We start from the raw sequence: 17655 nt of genomic DNA, 5'->3' as shown, positions 1-17655 counted from the left end.
TTTTATCCAGAGCAACTTACAGTAGTGAGTGCATACATTTTCATACTGGTCCCCCATGGGAATCAAACCCACAACCCTGGCACTGCAAGTGCCATGCTCTACCAACTGAGCTACACAGGACCATTATGGTACACTGTAACATTTCAAATGCTGTTGTACATTTTAGAATGTGTATTTGATGTTTTAACATTAGTTTTATGTAAGATCAGAAGAACGAAATAAAATACATACATTGTGTATGATATCTTGTTGCATAGAAATGTTTGACACAGGCTTTCAAACTCACTAAAACTTCAACCTGAATATGACTCTTATCAGATCTTCAAACCAATGACAAAACAATACAAGGAGTTTGTGAAGTCAACATTGTTGTTAAGTTGTGTCCAAAGCCTCAGGCCTAGATTCAAACAATTCAGCGTGTTTAGCCGATGTCGGAGGTGGAAATGCGTTGGAGCTGTCACATCCACAAATAGCTTCCAGGGTAATACCTATCGCAGACATTGCCATTGGAGTCGCATAGACGGGTTAGCTGACAACGCCACGAAAACAATGTGCGCGCTTCCATGGGGCAGAAGTCTGTGCGTTGTTGTGATTCTGGATGGCCAGTTAGCTAGCAACAATGACAAGAAGCTGCCATGTGGGGAATCGTGGGTGGCTTGTTTCAGCTCGTTGTATCTTGTTATTGATACCATGTTGTTTTGAGGTGTTTTGACTGGTCATGTCTAAGCTCATATGACAAAAATCCGCTAGCTAGCTAACCAACAACTGTAACAATGTATCTGAGAGACAAGAAATGCTCATTGTGCAAACTGATTTATGTTTTTTTTAAACATTGTGGACGAAATATAGTTTACATGTAAACAATCTAAGCCAACCCCGTCTGTTTTTCCCCATGGTTGCACACCGGTCGGTTTTGTTGCTAAACAACCAACCTGTCTATTAGCAGAAAGCCCATGCAGCACAAGTTGAACACTGGAATGTGTGATGTAATCTTCACCTTGATAAGGCTGATATAGATCCTTATTATTTTGTTGAATGATTTTCAATTTAAGTGTAATTTCTATATAGCATTATATTACACTATATACACTTTCTCGTTCTGAACTTCTAAGGCGAGTGGTAAGGGTGTGGCTTCCTGACAATAACTACATGAGCAAACGCTCACCGATTTGACAGCTCTAACGCAGTTACACCTCCGACATCGCATAAAAACAATGATACGCTATGCAATTGTCGATTGTCGCAGGATAACGCTGAACTGATTGAATCTAAGCCTCAGTTTTCACCAGCATGACTTAAACATAATTTCATTTAGCTTGGCACATTACAACGCGTTCGCTAATTGAAAACACCTTGCAGTGATTTCACTTAATCTCTTGCCCTTGACATTTGCATACCTTCTTATTAACACGTTGGTTTAAATACGATTTAGTGCCATGTCGAAATTCTTATCACTCCAGGGGGTCTGATAACACCATGCTCTCTGGAAACCTTAATGTTCATTTGAGCTTTTTCAATCTAATGCTGACTTCCCACACAACTATGTCTGATGTTGCAACCTTTCAAAAATGTCCTTTGGTAACTCTCTGGTAAATTTACCACACAGTCAAGTATTCCTGTGGTACTTCTCCAGTGGTAGTCTTGTGGTACTCTGGGCTATTCCTGTGGTACCGGACCTATGGTATTCTTGTGGTGTCCAGACATTTTGTGGTACACTACATGACAAAAAGTATGTGGACACCTGCTTGTCGAACATCTCATTCCAAAATCATGGGCATTAATATGGAGTTGGTCCCCCCTTTGCTGCTATAACAGCCGCCACTCTTCTGGGAAGGCTTTCCACTAGATGTTGGAACATTGCTGTGTGAACTTGCTTCCATTCAGCCACAAGAGCATTAGTGAGGTCGGCCACTGATGTTGGGCGATTAGGCCTGGCTCGCAGTCTGCGTTCCAATTAATCCCAAAAGTGTTCGATGGGGTTGAGGTCAGAGCTCTGTGCAGGCCAGTCAAGTTCTTCCACACCAATCTCAACAAACCATTTCTGTATGGACCTCACTTTGTGCACAGGGGCATTGTCATGCTGAAACAGGAAAGGGCCTTCCCCAAACTGTTGCCACAAAGTTGGAAGCACAGAATTGTCTAGAATGTCACTTTAGGCTGTAGCGTTAAGATTTCTCTTCACTGGAACTAAGGAGCATAGTCCGAACTATGAAAAACAGCACCAGACCATTATTCCTCCTCCACCAAACTTTGCAGTTGGCACGCTACGTGCTTCAGCACTCGGCGGTCCCATTCTGTGAGCTTGTGTGGCCTACCACTTCGCGGCTGAGCCGTTGTTGCTCCTAGACGTTTCCACTTCAAATAACAGCACTTACAGTTGACCAGGGCAGCTCTAGCCGGGCAGAAATTTGACAAACTGACTTGTTGGAAAGGTGGCATCCTATGGCAGTGCTACGTTGAAAGTCACTGAGCTCTTCAGTAAGGCCATTCTAATGTCAATGTTTGTCTATGGAGATTGTATGGCTGTATGCTCGATTTTATACTACTGTCAGCAATGGGTGTGGCTGAAATAGCCGAATTCACTCATTTGAAGAGGTGTCCACTTACTTTTGTATATATAGTGTATTTTGGACCATTTTACCACACATTTGTTATTGCTGTGGTACAAATCCTGTGGTTTTGTGTGATAATTTTAGTTTTTTAATGTGGTAATTCTATGTTCTTTTGTGGTTAATTGGTGGTACCACATGGTATGTTAATTTTTGCATTTTACGTACTTGAAACTGATCCTTAAAACGCAATTCACAAATATGTGAGGCAACTCACAAATGTAATGCAAATCACAAATATGTAAATACATGTGCCATGATCTATTGAATTGATGTCAAGTATGCCTTTTAAAAGTGAAATATTCTTAATTACATTTGAAACCTGGGCTCCAGACAAAGTGTTTAATTAATAAAATAAACAGTAGTTTGTTTTTTAACAAGTTTATTGTCTTATTTCTCCTGAAAGAGACTGTCTTAAGATAATTTAAGATTTGAACGGTCCAATTTGTCTAATCATACTCAGAACATGATATTGAGATACCTATTAGCTACATTTTGCGGATTATTCTGTTCAGGCAGTATTGTACCACAGGAATAGCTTGCCTTTGATGATTTCTGTCAAATACTGCAAGATTACCGCCACATTACCACAGAAAAATAAAACACTTAAATTCTTGAGGTACATTATCACTCAATGTTTTTATTATTGTGGTACGGTACCACATTACTTTTATTCTTGTGGTACAGTACCACATGACTTTTCTGTTGTATTTCTATCATACCGTCAGGTTTTAATTAACATTTTACTGCAGTGGGCTACATCAGGGTCACACAGAGTGTTTCTTGGTAGTCTTGAATAAATCTACTTTGAAACAAAAGTATACACCGCACGCACACACATGGTTATGGGCTTTAAAAAAAGAAGACACCTGTACCATGTCAGATATAGAGTTGAAATGTATTCCATTTTTAGTTTGCATCCCAATATTACACTTTATATGCATCACAGAAGACTGAAATATAACAAAACCGTTTGACATAGGAATACAAGAGTTGCTGTGTTTTTCGTTGTTGAAATAATGTTAATTAATTATGAAATTATGAAAAATATTAATAACATTCCACCCATGATGGCACAAGAGGGCGATTTGATCATTTGGCTGCATGAAAGGGCTACGATTCTTGTGGTACTTTCTGATGTACATTTCAAGTACCACATGAATACCACAGGACTACCACTTCACAATCACAGAGTACCACAGGACATTTTTGTAAGGGAATTGCACTGTAAGCCTCAACATGCCATTGCTTTTTAAACTACATTATTTTATATGGAGCCACTTAGCCAAAGACTTGTCATCTTTTTGACAGCACAGCCAATCAGGTGAGCCAATCTAAACAGTTGTTAGTTACTTCAATCTCATTGATGGTCTTTACATTCTTCCTCATTGTATTGCTAATAGTATTCAATGCTCCCGCAGAGGGTTCTTTTGCAGATAACACCCTTTCTGTCTCCCTACATGATGCTATTGTCGTCTATTGCGATTGTCATCGGCTGTGGCATACAGAAAGACTCGGACAGAAAAGTTTAACTTTTCCATGAGTCTTATTTCAATCTGTTTGGCTTTATGGATACCCTCGTCACCCACCCACCATGTGGATTTCACCATTCCTGCTACTTCGGGAATATCATGTCTCAAGGCCAAATCCTAACTTGAGATCCACGCAAGTTGCAATTTCGTCATGTAAAAACGGGCGCACTGGTATTTTCCACCCCTTATGCCAGGGTCTGCAATTTACCTGACTAATCAACTCGCTTGCGCTGATGTGGGAGGGGTGGCAATATTTGAGGTGTTTCATTAAAAACAAGCGCAAAAGTGACAATTTCATGCAGCACTAAAGGGAAGTTTTAAGACCCACCAAAAGCAGGTCTTAACGTTAACGCAGTTGGTAATGACATGGATTTTAAGAGCGGAAGTGCAGCCTATCCAGCAGTGACGCACAGTGCCCAGGGAACAAGGGATGTGCATTTTGTGCCTGTGAATCTTGTATTTAGAAACATAGAACACCGATTGCCCCCTAATCAAGGCTGGTTTAGCCCCCTAATCAAGGCTGGTTTAGCAGCTTCGCATAGAATATATTTGTATCCTGGCCATGCATTAGCCACGTAGCCTATATGAATAAAGGGGTTTTAAATGACCTAGTGAGAGTGCCGTGAAAGATTTTGGAGGTTTTTGCCCTCTAAATGTATTGCTTTTTCATTACTCACAATTCACATACAGTACCTGCATACTTCATTTCACTTGTTCAAGTAGGCTATCCATCCCGATTTTCAGAGAGCGCCCCTCTTCAGATTACCAAATACGCACTCCTCCAAACTATTCAGCCCTCCTATAATGCCATAGCAACTGCCGATTTTTGGGAGAATGTGCATTGCACATAGGCAATGATACAATTGACAGGATGTTATGCATAAAGATATTTAGGCCTACGTTTGTACAGAGTGCCATGGAACAAGAGATGCGATTTATGATATAATGTTTCTGACCCCATTCTATTTAGAAATATTGTTGTTGTTTTAAAAAGCAGATTGCTTGTTTTTAATTTGATTAAAAACTAAGCATAGCCTCCCTTCAATGAAGGCTGCTTTTTTGTCCCGCCCAATAGAGTGGTTGATTGTTTATCAACAAAAACGACACGCGCGCAACCATGGGGCAAAACAGGTGAGGTTGCCTTAGATTGTTTGCAACATGTAAGCTATAGTTCGTCTCCAATGTTTATTGAAAACATAAATACATTTGCACAATGACAATTTGTTGTCTTTCAAATACATCATTACAGTTGTTGGTTAGCTAGCGAATTTTAGCCATATTAGCATTGACATGAAATCAGTCAAAACACCTCAAAACAAGACATGGTATCAATAACAAGATGAAACAACCTGAAACGAGCCACTTAATATCCCCCACATAGCAGTTTCTTGTCATTCTTGCTAGCAATCTGGCCATCCAGCATCACAACAACAGGCTGACTTCTGCCCCATGGAAGCGCACACATCGTGTTAGTAACATTGTCAGCCAACCCATCTACAAATAGCAGCCCATCAATAAAGGGTTTGGCTCGTGAGATTGCTTGGAAATGAATATTAATCACCAAAGCTTTATTAAAAGGTCAAGTTTGGGACTAGTAAAACAGGGAGCATTTGTATCATTATTTTAGGTAGAACCTATTATTATTTAGGATGTGCTTAAAAGCAGTGGCGGCTCCTGAAGAAATTCTCAGGAGGGGCAATTTTTCTGATGATTTAGGTGACCTACACACATTTTTAAAAAGATATGTCCAGCAACAACATGAAGACAGGGGCAGCATATAAGTCAATACCAGAATCATTTATTGACTGATCTCAGGGAGTGCTCCTAATCTCAGCTTGTTACCTGTATAAAAGACACCTGTCCACAGAAGCAATCAATCAATCAGATTCCAAACTCTCCACCATGGCCAAGACCAAAGAGCTCTCCAAGGATGTCAGGGACAAAATTGGAGACCTACACAAGGCTGGAATAATAATAATAATAATAATAATATGCCATTTAGTAGACGCTTTTATCCAAAGCGACTTACAGTCATGCGTGCATACATTTTTGTGTATGGGTGGTCCCGGGGATCGAACCCACTACCTTGGCGTTACAAGCGCCGTGCTCTACCAGCTGAGCTACAGAAAGTGGATACTCATGGATGCGCATCGCAATTGTAAAATGTCAACACAATTGGAGACACCACGTCATTTTTGGAGACATGTTATTGACAGTAAACTATTGTAGATGCGACTGCTAACTAAATAAAACATTTTAGCTGGCTAGCTAATCATCTTAGCTAAATGTGGGGCAAACAATTCAGTTATTTACCGTTAATTTGAGGGATTGGGGTGAAAGAAATCGAGTTACATAGTGATACTTTACGATATACTGTATTGACAATATCGCAATATAACCATATCCACCCTGTCCAAAGTCTCTACTTGGTCTCAGTTCTCCAGTAAACTTGTGATTATCAACACTAACCTCATCGTTGTGGCGGCGGACAGCTAGCCTGTATCCCTCATCCAGTTGAGTGGCAATGTTATTTTTTCGTTCGTACCATTTTTTGGAAAATCCTCGGGTGTAGGACTTCCCCCTTTAGTAGAAACCTGTTGAATTATTAAATTTGGTCTGGGGAGGTCCTAATTGTTTCGTTGCCAATTTATCTTCATTTGTTCGCCGACAAAAAGGAAATTCTTTCAAAGACACAATCGAGTTGCACTGAAGCCTAGCCATGTTGATAGTAGTAGTGAATTGATTGACGCTGCTACCCTCTCTTTTCTTAGTTACGTTCATGTGACGAAAGCGCGTAAGTGCAAGCCCACAGACACCCATTGAGATTGTATTGAAGGCTCTGAAATTTGAAAAAAATAGATTTTACATGGGAGTCTATGACAGAAGTTCTGGGCGATTTTCAATCTGACTGAAATCGCCCCAAAAGGGGGTGGAGCCATTTGAAGCACGACTTTAGCCTGATTCGACATTTAGTGGCAGTGTGGCACTGTGGCAGATCAGACGTATAGATTACAACACTGATAACTACTGTTGCCGTGATATAATTGATTAGAAAAAAAATCCCTTCCTTTTCCCGTTTGGCAGTGCGTCGCCCATATCGCCCTATTGAACAGGCCGTCCCTGCTTAAAAGCCTCCATAGTCTACCTTAATTATGCCCACGGGGAGCAACTATGGTGCATGTAACTGTATTTAGACATAGCCCATTTAAAACAAGTTGTTTCGTTTTGATTAGAATTTGATCTTGCTTATTGACAACATTTGGCATGTCCATGGCTGAGACATGGCAGACATAATGCAATTTACAGTAGGCCTAGCCCCTATATAAATAAAATAAATAAATAAATAGGTCATTTAGCAGACGCTCTTATCCAGAGCGACTTACAGGAGCAATTAGGGTTAAGTGCCTTGCTCAAGGGCACATCGACAGATTTTTCACCTAGTCGGCTCGGGGATTAGAACCAGCGACCTTTCGGTTACTGGCACAACGCTCTTAACCACTACGTTACCTGCCGCCCCATGTCATATCAGTGCAAATGCTATGTTTAACAATATATTTTCATATTGAAGCCATGCAATTAGGCTTCTTACAATGTTGACTGCAAATATGTTCAACATATTTAGCAAAGATGGGATAGGCCTTCATGCATCTTGTTATTTTGTTTCTGCAGGCTATTTAACAAACTAGGCTATATATGGACTAACATTCAAATTGGGGTTGATAACAACTCAATACATAAAATACTGTAAATACACTACTTGAAGCAACCACATATTTAGCCATGGACCACTTTCTGATTGACCAGTGAGGGGTCATGCCTTGACACACATATAACTTGTTCATTCATCAAAACTCAGCCCTTTTACGCCACCATCAGCTACTGCGCCCATAACTCTGGTTGTGAAAATAGCACAAATATTTCTGACACACCACTGAATTTATAGCACTACCACCAGTGCTATGATTTACCATTGTGCTAGATTTGTTCAAAAAGAGCCCTCAGACTTTTGCATAAATAATGCAATGATGTCAACAGGAGATTTTGGCATAAAATCCAGTTACGCACAAGGATCTCAAGATTTGCACCTCACTGACCCTTTGTGCTGGGAATGTGGCTGTGTATTCTCCTATGGTAAATCACCATGTCTGCGTAAAAAATGGCAACCTATTCCCCATTTAGTACACAAAGTAGTGCACTATATAGAGAATAGGGTGCCATTTAGGACACAACCATCTTAGCTTTCAGCACTCACAGACCCTGAGTTGCCTAACATTGGGAGCATGAACTTTACTGGAAGAGGATTTGTTTTTTGTATTCACTATCAGCACATTGCTCTTTGAGGAGAAAATGTTCTCTGCTGTGTTTGACTGAGGTTGTCCTCCTTTTAGCCTTGTATTTTGTACTCTTGCCCTACTTCACTTGTACCCTGAGGATTGTGTGCGTGCATGTGTGTTTGTGTATTTGGTCCATTCAATACTGTCCTCACCAGTGGTGGTCAGTGCCGTTTAAGTACAGCATTCATATTCCTCTCATTCATATTCCATTCACCCAGTTCAATGTAACTGCGATAGGTTTAGGGTAAAATCTAGAATCGGCTTCCTATTTCGCAACAAAGCCTCCTTCACTCATGCTGCCAAACATGCCCTCGTAAAACTGACTATCCTACCGATCCTTGACTTCGGCGATGTCATTTACAAAATAGCCTCCAACACTCTACTCAGCAAATTGGATGTAGTCTATCACAGTGCCATCCGTTTTGTCTCCAAAGCCCCATACACTACCCACCACTGTGACCTGTACGCTCTTGTTGGCTGGTCCTCACTACATGTTCGTCGTCAAACCCACTGGCTCCAGGCCATCTATAAATCACTGCTAGGCAAATCCCCGCCTTATCTTAGCTCATTGGTCACCATAGCAGCACCCACCCGCAGTCTGCGCTCCAGCAGGTATATCTCACTGGTCATTCCCAAAGCCAACACCTCCTTTGGCCGCCATTCCTTCCAGTTCTCTGCTGCCAATGACTGGAACGAATTGCAAAAATCTCTGAAGCTGGAGACTCTTATCTCCCCCAATAACTTTAAGTATCAGTTGTCAGAGCACCTTACCGATCACTGCACCTGTACACAGCCCATCTGAAATTAGCCCACCCAACTACCTCATCCCTATATTGTTATTTAATGTGCTCTTTTGCACCCCAGTATCTCTATTTGCACATAATCTCTTGCACATCTAGCATTCCAGTGTTAATACTATTGTAATTATTCTGCACTATAGCCTATTTATTGCCTTACCTCCATAACTTGCTACATTTGCACACACTGTATATATATTTTCTGTTGTATTTCTGACTTTATGTTTTTTTTACCCCATATGTAACTCTGTGTTGTTTTTATTGCACTACTTTGCTTTATCTTGGCCAGGTCGCAGTTGTAAATGAGAACCTGTTCTCAACTGGCTTACCTGGTTAAATAAAGGTGAAATAAAAATAAAAATAAAAGGGTACTACATGATCCTCAAATTTGCCCTATACCCATCATGAGGTTGCTACAACCTAGCCTATGAATAAAAGTTTACAGGTAGGTGCACACAGGTCAAGAGACAAATTTGTGACATATGGACAGACAGTGACATTCAATACCGCCTTGCACACTCTTGCCTGCGTCTAGCTGATATAGGGTGTAATCATTAGTCCAACAGTTTCAAACAAGAGTTTCTATTGGACAAATTCAGGTACGTTTATCCCTGTTTTGTTCCATTTGCTTCCGTTTGCTTCCGTTTAAGAAACGCTGTCACGGTTTCGGCCGAGGCTGCTCCTCCTCCTGGTTCGGGCAGGCTTCGGCGGTCGTCGTCCCCGGAGTACTAGCTGCCACCGATCTATGTTTCATGTTCGTTTGGTTTTGTCTTGATATTGTACACCTGTGTCTTGTTAGTCCTCGTTAGTGTCCTATTTAGTTCTCGTTGTGTGTGTTTGTCTTTGTGTGTGATTGCTCTTCTGTTTTGTGTTGGAGCTACGTACTTCCCTCCAGTGTTTTGGAGAGGTTTTTCGCACATGTTAGTGCGCCGTTTGTTTGACGCCTGTGTGCGCCGTTATTTCGCCTTCGGGCTTATTGTGCTTATTTTCTACGTGAATATTGCACTAAAGTCTTTTGGACTGAGCTTCTGCGTCCTGCGCTTGATTCATGCACCACACCCACCTTCAGCACCCCTTGACAGAATCACACACCAAAATGGAATCAGCAGGATCTGCAGTTACGCCTGAGTCGCTCGAGGAGCATGTTCACGGCCAAGATGACCAGATACGACAACTGGGGACCGCTCTACAGGACGTCATCAACACCCTGCACCGATGGGAGGCCAGCGGGGTACCCACACCTCCACCTACCCTGCCAACCCCATCGGCCGGTCCACCAGTCCCAGGTCCGGAAACCAGGGGGATTCGGCTCTCGCTCCCGAGGGCGTATGACGGAACAGCTGCCGGGTGTCAGGGGTTCCTCCTGCAGGTGGAGCTCTACCTGGCCACTGTACACCCGGTGCCCTCGGGACACGAGAGCGTTTCCGCCCTCATCTCCTGTCTCACGGGCAAGGCGTTGGAGTGGGCTAACGCCGAGTGGAGGAAGATGGACGCCAACACCATCTCCTACGCCAAGTTCTCCCGCCGCTTCAAGGCCGTGTTCGACCATCCACCTGAGGGCAAAGCGGCGGGGGAGCGTCTAGTCCACCTAAGACAGGGGAGGAGGAGCGCACAGGCGTTTGCTCTAGAGTTCCGGACTCTAGCGGCGGACGCAGGGTGGAATGAACGGGCCCTCATCGACCATTTTCGATGTAGCCTACGGGAGGACGTTCAACGTGAGTTGGCCTGCAGGGATACCCATCTCACCTTCGACCAGTTGGTCGATATGTCCATCCGTCTGGACACCCTGCTGGCCACCCGTGAACGTCCCGAGGGGGGTCCGTCCATTCCGCCCTCCGGCACCTCCGAGCCGAGCCCTATGGAGCTCGGGGGTGCCAGCGCTAGAGAAAGGAAGAGGAGGAGCCCGAGGGGGCCTGTCTCCTGCACCAAGTGCGGTCGTGGAGGGCACACTGCGGCCAGGTGCTGGGGAGGGTTCTCCGGGGGAGAAGACAACAGGCCACGCACTGGGGGGGCCTCCCAGGTGAGTAGACGTCCCACTTACCCAGAGCTTTCTGTTGCGCACTTTTGTATACCTGTGTGTTTTCCACAGGTTGCACCTCATTCCCAGCATAAGGCGCTAGTAGATTCAGGCGCAGCTGGGAACTTTGTTGATCGGAAGTTTTGTTTAGATTTAGGGATCCCTCCTACCTGTTGACAAACCTTTTCCCGTTCATGCCTTAGATAGCCGCCCGTTGGGGTCGGGGTTGATTAGGGAGATCACAGCACCACTTAGGATGTGTGCGCAGGGGGGTCATGAAGAGACTATACAGCTGTATCTGATCGACTCTCCTGCGTACCCAGTGGTGCTGGGAATTCCCTGGTTAAGCACCCATAACCCTGCTATTTCGTGGCAACAGAGGGCTCTCGATGGGTGGTCTGCTCAGTGCGAGGGGCGATGTCTGGGTGTTTCCGTGGGGGCGACTTCGGTGGAAAGTCCAAACCAAGTGCCCGCACTGCACATTCCGCCTGAATATGGGGATTTAGCTCTCGTGTTTAGTAAAACTAGGGCGACGCAGTTGCCTCCTCATAGACAGGGGGATTGTGCGATTGATCTCCAGGCAGGAGCAGCGCTCCCACGGAGCCACGTGTATCCTTTGTCTCAAGAGGAGAGAAAAGCTATGGAGACTTACATAGCCGAATCTTTGAGACAGGGATACATTCGGCCCTCAACTTCTCCCGCCTCCTCAAGTTTCTTTTTTGTGAAGAAGAAAGATGGCGGGTTGCGCCCGTGCATTGATTACCGTGGTCTCAATCAGATTACTGTGAAATACAGTTATCCACTCCCTCTGATTGCGACCATGACAGAGTCATTGCATGGAGCGCGGTTTTTCACAAAATTGGATCTCAGGAGCGCGTATAACTTGGTGCGCATTAGGGAGGGTGACGAATGGAAGACAGCGTTTAGTACCACGTCAGGTCATTTCGAATATCTCGTCATGCCATATGGGTTGATGAATGCTCCATCAGTCTTCCAATCCTTCGTAGATGACATTTTCCGGGATATGCAGGGACAAGGGGTGGTCGTGTACATTGATGACATTCTGGTGTACTCGTCTACCCGAGCCGAGCATATAACCCTGGTGCGTCGTGTATTGAGGAGGCTGTTGGAGCACGACCTATATGTCAAGGCAGAGAAATGTCTGTTTTTCCAGGAGTCGGTCTCCTTTTTTGGGTTATCGGTTGTCCGCGTCAGGGGTGAGAATGGAGGTGGATCGTGTGTCCGCTGTGCGTAATTGGCAAACTCCAACCACTGTAAAAGAGGTGCAGCAGTTCTTGGGCTTTGCGAATTACTACCGGAGGTTTATCCGGGGTTTTGGACAGGTGGCAGCTCCCATCACGTCCCTTCTGAAAGGGGGTCCGGTGCGCCTGCAGTGGTCAGCTGATGCGGACAGGGCCTTTAGGAGACTGAAGGACCTGTTTACGTCGGCTCCGGTGCTGGCGCATCCGGATCCCGCATTACCCTTTCAGGTTGAGGTAGACGCGTCTGAGGCTGGTATAGGGGCCGTTCTCTCTCAACGGTCCGGCACGCCACCTAAACTCCGCCCCTGTGCTTTTTACTCAAAAAAGCTCAGCCCGGCGGAGCGTAACTATGATGTTGGGGACAGGGAGCTGTTAGCTGTAGTTCAAGCCCTTAAGGTGTGGAGGCATTGGCTTGAGGGGGCTCAACACCCTTTCCTCATTTTGACTGACCATCGGAACCTGGAGTACATCCGGGCAGCGAGGAGACCGAACCCTCGCCAGGCTCGATGGAGTATGTTTCTCACCAGGTTCGTATTTAAAATCACGTACATCCCTGGGTCCCAGAATGGTAAGGCAGATGCGCTGTCCCGGCGGTATGACACGGAGGAGAGGTCCGTTGAGCCTACTCCCATACTACCGGAGTCTTGCCTTGTGGCACCGGTGGTGTGGGAGGTCGATGCCGAAATCGAGCGAGCGTTGCATACCGACCCCAGCCCTCCACAGTGTCCTGAGGGTCGGAAGTACGTTCCGCTCGAGATTCGGGATCGACTCATTTACTGGGCTCACACGTCACCCTCCTCTGGACATCCGGGTATTGGCCGGACAGTGCATTGCCTTAGCACTAAATACTGGTGGCCCACTTTGGCTAGGGATGTGAGGGTTTATGTCTCCTCCTGCTCGGTGTGCGCCCAGTGTAAGGCGCCCCGACATCTGCCCAGGGGTAAGTTACAACCCCTGCCCGTTCCACAACGACCATGGTCCCACCTCTCATTGGATTTTGTGACAGACCTTCCCCTCTCTCAGGGGAATACCACCATCCTGGTCGTTGTGGACCGGTTCTCTAAGGCCTGTCGTCTTCTCCCTATGTCGGGTCTTCCTACTGCCCTACAGACCGCTGAGGCCCTATTTACCCACGTCTTCCGGCATTACGGGGTACCCGAGGATATACCGTCGGTTCGAGTTTCCTGTTTGGCCTGGGTCTCGGTTAGCCTTACCTCAGGGTACCACCCGGAGAGTAACGGGCAGGTAGAACGTGTCAACCAGGATGTGGGTAGGTTTCTGAGGTCGTATTGCCAGGGCCGGCCGGAGGAGTGGGCACGGTACATTCCCTGGGCCGAGATGGCCCAGAACTCTCTCCGCCACTCCTCTACCAACCTAACCCCCTTCCAATGTGTGTTAGGTTACCAGCCGGTTCTGGCACCTTGGCAGCAGTGCCAGATGGAGGCCCCTGCGGTGGATGATTGGATGAGGCGCTCGGAAGAGACGTGGAACGCTGCCCACGTCCACCTGCAGCGGGCCGTCCTTCGTCACAAGGCGAGCGCCGATCTCCACCGCAGTGAGGGGCCGGTGTACGCACCCGGAGATCGAGTCTGGCTCTCTACCAGAAACCTACCCCTCTGCCTGCCCTGCCGGAAGCTGGGTCGGCGGTTTGTGGGGCCCTTTAAAGTCCTGAGAAGATTGAACGAGGTGTGTTATAGGTTACATCTACCTGTTGAGTATAAGAATATTAACCCCTCGTTCCATGTGTCTCTTCTCAGGCCGGTGGTAGCTGGTCCACTCCAGGACAATGAGATAGGGGAGACTCCTCCGCCCCCACTGGACATCGAGGTGGCTCCGGCGTACACCGTTCGGTCCATCTTGGACTCAAGACGCCAGATGGGGGGTCTCCAGTATCTCGTGGAGTGGGAGGGGTACGGCCCGGAGGAGCAGTGCTGGGTGCCGCGGAGGGACATCCTAGACCCATCTCTCCTGTCGGAGTTCCACCGGGACCATCCCGCGCGCCCTGCTCCGCGTCCTCCTGGTCGTCCCCCCGGGGTCGGCACACGGCTGGAGCCGCGCGTCAAGGGGGGGGTACTGTCACGGTTTCGGCCGAGGCTGCTCCTCCTTCTGGTTCGGGCAGGCTTCGGCGGTCGTCGTCCCCGGAGTACTAGCTGCCACCGATCTATGTTTCATGTTCGTTTGGTTTTGTCTTGATGTTGTACACCTGTGTCTTGTTAGTCCTCGTTAGTGTCCTATTTATTTCTCGTTGTGTGTGTTTGTCTTTGTGTGTGATTGCTCTTCTGTTTTGTGTTGGAGCTACGTACTTCCCTCCAGTGTTTTGGAGAGGTTTTTCGCACATGTTAGTGCGCCGTTTGTTTGACGCCTGTGTGCGCCGTTATTTCGCCTTCGGGCTTATTGTGCTTATTTTCTACGTGAATATTGCACTAAAGTCTTTTGGACTGAGCTTCTGCGTCCTGCGCTTGATTCATGCACCACACCCACCTTCAGCACCCCTTGACAAACGCTTTTCAACAGAATCGGCGGAATGAATACACCCCTGATCACGCATAGACACAGTTCACTTTCATAGCAGCCACCTTGTATTCCTTCTCGCATCTATGCGCTCTCCTCCTCTCACCTCTTCCCTTTGCTTGTGGACTTCAATGCACAACACATCAGCTGTATGTGACCAGCCGAAAAAACCTTTCCAAGCCAAACCGCTGCCCACAGCCTACATCGTTGTCACCATGTTAGCTAAAGTAACGTCATAGTCTTAGAATTAATGCGTTAGTAAACCTGCTACAATCATGCAGTAACGTTAGTGTACAGTCAGTAAGCAGTTACACCGGCGGGCCCCAGTGGCAATAAATTAGTAATACCAAAAGCTTACCTTGACTTGAAAGAGTTCCAGTGTTGTGTTGGAAAGTCATAGCCAGCTAGCTAACATAGCACCCCTCTGTTTGAGCAGGGTGTTTCAGTAGGCTAAACTAGCTAGCTGCATTTTCTAGCTAAGTAAGTGAAACTGAAAGTGAAAAACAATGACGAAATCTCTCTATTTTCTCTCTTGCTTCTCCTTCATTTTGGAATAAATTAATTTGTTCAAAACTGTTCAACTATTGTCTTTCTCTTTGAGTCAACTACTCACCACATTTTATACACTGCAGTGCTAGCTAGCTGTAGCTTATGCTTTCAGTACTAGATTAATTCTCTGATCCTTTGATTGGGTGGACAACATGTCAGTTCATGCTGCAAGAGCTCTGATAGGCTGGAGGACGTCCTCCGAAAGTTGTCATAATTACTGTGTAAGTCTTTGGAAGGGGGTGAGAACCATGAGAACCCATTAACTAATCTCATCGTCTTAAAGTAATTTCCTCTCATCATGGATTCCCCAAATTTTACAGCTTTCAGATTTCTTTTTACAGGACCATAACATTTAGCAGCCAATGCCAGTGTGACAGAATGACCAGCAGTTACCACATGTTTCGCATCCAGTATTGTTAACTTGCTAACACACAGAAAGGAGTCAAGCATATTGAGGAGAAACAGCTGGCTTGTGGTGAATGACCAAAGGGCTAAGAAGTCTTGACCTGACCAGATGAACTGTTGCTCATGTACTGGTGGAGGAACGCCTTGTATCCCACTGTGGCTGTTTCCCCCTCACTGCTGCTGTTTCTCCCCCTCACTGCTGCTGTTTCCCCCTCACTGCTGCTGTTTCCCCCTCACTGCTGCTGTTTCCCCCTCACTGCTGCTGTTTCCCCCTCACTGCTGCTGTTTTCCCCTCACTGCTGCTGTTTCCCTGTCACTGCTCAAAACTACCCAGGCATCTAGTTGACCACACCAGTGGCTGTTTGGGAGCTATGTCAAGTTGTTAACAGAGTGCAGTATTGATATTAATTATAGGCTGTCTGTCTATCTCCCCCTATATTGAAAAGTATCTGATGGTTTAACCCTTTGTACAACAACACTAAATATATTGTTTCTGTACAACAATACTCTAAATATATTGTTTCTGTGTACAACGACACTCTGAATAAATTGTTTCTGTAAAACAACAATCTAAATATATTGTTTCTGTACAAGAACATTCTAAATATATCATTTCTGTACATCAACACTTTAAATATATTGTTTCTGTACAACAATACTCAGAATATATTGTTTGGGGCATATTGATTGTTGCCTTTGATCATTTGATAGTATGACATTTGATCAACTTTTTTTTTATGCCGGTCCAGGGCCCAAGGGATAGTACTTGGTTGCCTAGGTGTTCTAATGACCTGACTAGCTGATAGAGAGATGGGTGTCCTGAGTTTTTTGAATGTGGAACCTATATGAAGGTGTGGGGCAGTCAGATCAGGGTTCAAATACATGCATATTAAATCTTATTTTCTGTGTATTTGAGTATTTTCAAATAATCAAATCAATGCAAATAGTCCAGGTGCCCATTTGATTAATTGTTCAGCAGTCTTATGGCTTGGGGGTAGAAGCTGTTAAGGAGCCTTTTGGACCTAGACTTGGCGCTCCGGTACCGCTTGCCGTGAGGTAGCAGAGAGAACAGTCTATGACTTGGGTGACTGGAGTCTTTGCCAATTTCTTGGGCCTTCCTCTGAAACCGCCTAGTATAAAAGTCCTGGATGGCAGAAAGCTCGGCCCCAGTGATGTATTGGGCTGTACACACTACCATCTGTAGCTCCTTACGGTCAGATGCCGAGCAGTTGCCATATCAGGCAGTGATGCAATCGGTCAGGATGCTCTCGATGGTGCAGCTGTATATCCTTTTGAGGATCTGGAGACCCATGCCAAATATTTTCAATCTCCTGAGGGGGAGGTTGTTGTCCTGGCACCACACTGCCAGGTCTCTGACCTCCTCCCTATTGGCTGTCTCATTGTTGTTGGTGATCAGGCCTACCACTTTTGTGTCGTCGGCAAACTTAATGATGGTGTTGGAGTCGTGCCTGGCCATGCAGTCATGGGTGAACAGGGAGTACAGGAGGGGACTGAGCATGCACCCCGGAGGGGCCCCCGTGTTGAGGATCAGCGTGGCAGATGTGTTGTTACCTACCCTTACCACCTGGGGGCGGCCCATCAGGAAGTCCAGGATCCAGTTACAAAGGGAGGTGTTTAG

General features: G+C 45.7%; 1 long non-coding RNA gene across 2 annotated transcripts in view; it reads left to right on the top strand.

Moving 5' to 3' along the window:
- The first annotated feature begins 3772 nt into the window (after positions 1-3772).
- LOC121582971 overlaps positions 3773-17655 on the top strand; it is a 29663-nt gene continuing 15780 nt past the window's right edge. The window contains exon 1 of one of the 2 annotated variants that reach the window (XR_006003422.2): positions 3773-3933. This is a non-coding gene — a long non-coding RNA (uncharacterized LOC121582971). Of the gene's footprint in view, positions 3934-5196; positions 5273-17655 lie in introns of those variants that run through there. The other variant, XR_006658840.1, reaches the window with a different exon arrangement.

The sequence above is a fragment of the Coregonus clupeaformis genome, unplaced genomic scaffold, assembly GCF_020615455.1.
Source record: "Coregonus clupeaformis isolate EN_2021a unplaced genomic scaffold, ASM2061545v1 scaf0547, whole genome shotgun sequence".
Classification (NCBI taxonomy): domain Eukaryota; kingdom Metazoa; phylum Chordata; class Actinopteri; order Salmoniformes; family Salmonidae; genus Coregonus; species Coregonus clupeaformis.
Note: the sequence above shows the minus strand (reverse complement) of the source record. Positions and strands in the feature narration are given on the sequence as shown.